The sequence below is a fragment of the Dromaius novaehollandiae genome, chromosome 3, assembly GCF_036370855.1.
Source record: "Dromaius novaehollandiae isolate bDroNov1 chromosome 3, bDroNov1.hap1, whole genome shotgun sequence".
Taxonomy (NCBI): domain Eukaryota; kingdom Metazoa; phylum Chordata; class Aves; order Casuariiformes; family Dromaiidae; genus Dromaius; species Dromaius novaehollandiae.
Window position 1 is genome coordinate 98,990,022 of NC_088100.1, and position 2,110 is coordinate 98,992,131.

Consider the following 2,110-nt stretch of genomic DNA (forward strand, 5'->3'; position numbering starts at 1 on the left):
GCTACAGTGTGAGTTTGCAGGATGAAGTCTAAATGAATCTTTGGTAAACAAGCCATCAATTACACACTTTAAGGATGGCAGCACCTGTGCAAAGCCTTCAACTCAAGCTACAGACACACTAAAGAAACAAAAAGCAATTATCAGCTACTCATTTTAGTAAAATTGTTTTCTTCTTAGAGCTAAAAACAAAATTTCCAGCGACACTGGATCTGTTTTCAGCAACTAGTAATCTTTATTAGATTATTGTACAGTAGATGTTCAAGCCTTCTTAAAAATAAAAGATTCACATATGTTGCTATTTTTTTACATTCCTTTGTTGATTATAAAGATTTCCTTGTACATGTCTTTAGAGGAAACAAAGGCACTGCTCTGTGGGCCAAACAGAACGAAAGTAATTAAACTAAAGCCACCTTTACAGCAACTTTAAACTACTGCTAAATGCTTTTAATTTCTTATTAGAGGAGTATCTTCCAGCCAGACTTTGAATATGAAACTCATACCAGCTATAGGGGATACCTACTACTCAATTCTAGGATAAATAGTTGGTTTGCATTGCCCCTGGTCTTTATCTAACACTGAGAATAGACTGCTTTTTATCAAAAGAGGAATAAATTGCTGTTATTGTGATGTTAGCCCATCACTTGCCATTGCAATTCAAGTTTTTGTGAGAAAGAAACGTATGATCTAACTGCGACTTGACCTATGCCTTCTGAGATCCATCTAGGTGCTCTAATGGAGCATAAAAAGTATTGAATACAAGGACATGCAAACCGGTAGTGAAGAATTTTGTTTGAGAAGAAGAGTGAAGAGAAAGGGACTTTCACAAGCTCGTGGTTTACATGCTGCCCAATTTGTTAAATATGGAAGAAAGCTTATCACCAAAATGTAATTATTTTAATTAATGTATTTCAACAAGAATCTCTACATTTCCATGCATTTAGTACTCCCCCCTCTCAGTCATGCCCTCTGTCTGTCTCTCCATCCCTCTGTCTCTTTTTTCATCATTTTCAAAGTGTTCTGGTTAAAGAGACTGTACAGGATTCTTTAATGATCCAGGCTGTTTTCCTGAGAAGTCATTAAATTGTTTTATTAAACTGTTAAGAAAAAAAGAAATTTTCCCATTTCTTTGTAGGATTTTTGCCCTTCTCAATACAGGAAAAATCATATTAAATGTTTATAAAACACTTGGGACACAGTATATCACAATATAAACTAGTTCAAGTGAGATAATTTGATTAAACTACAAAATCCTTCAGCTGCTATAGTGTTTCTCAGAATGTATCAGAAAAGGACGCATTTTTTAAAAAAAGCGATTTCTAGGACAGTAGCATTTAGATTTTAGTCCTGATAAAGGCTCACTTTCCATTCATAGTCAGAACCTAAATGTGCTCTTCTTGTACCTAAACAGATAATAAGCACTCAGCACACTCCCCCTTCTTGACACAACACACTGAGACTAATCACACATAATTGGAGAGGAGGAGCAGAGGGGCTGGGCAGGCTATTGTGTCCAAAGGACAAATGGTCAGTTTATGAGGCTTTTGTCTGATGCATAATTTCTTATACAACTACAGAAGAAAAGTCCTGCTGGAAAAAAAGATATATATACATATATATTTCAAAAACCCTGATCACTGAAGCAAACTAGGACATTTCAATTTTGAACAGATAGAAAAATCAACAGCAGAGTTTCAAGAAAGACAGAAAAATCCTGCAATAGGTGCCCTTTTTAAAGATCTTAAGAAAACTATTACCTTCCCGATTAAATGAAAATGCATTTACTACTTTATGGCCAGTTATATACAACCACAAAATATATTATTCACGTATTTTCAAATGGAACCCCAAAATAACATTTGAAGAGATTAACAGAGTGCATGCAAGTTTAAAGGCACAAGAGAGATGGCAGCTAGCTTTACACCTTTGTTAATGCATACATTTGAAGTCTGATTAATTTTAGGCAGGAATATAATTGGAAAAATAAGTTCTAAAATGATACCAGACAGAAGCTTCAGTGTTTACACACTGTGATATATGAAACAAACCACGATATCTTCTTCAGTGTTTAGGTTAGACATATTTCTGTAATGATCACTCAGGAACAAAAGGT

General features: G+C 34.7%; 1 protein-coding gene across 1 annotated transcript in view; it reads right to left on the reverse strand.

Annotated features, from left to right (window-relative positions):
• Nucleotides 1-208: 208 nt before the first annotated feature.
• CAMKMT (calmodulin-lysine N-methyltransferase) overlaps nucleotides 209-2,110 on the reverse strand; it is a 223,492-nt gene continuing 221,590 nt past the window's right edge. Inside the window, exon 11 of the mRNA XM_026121168.2 lies at nucleotides 209-2,110. This exon is cut by the window's right edge and continues 164 nt beyond it. The gene's annotated coding sequence lies outside the window, so the exon portion shown is untranslated.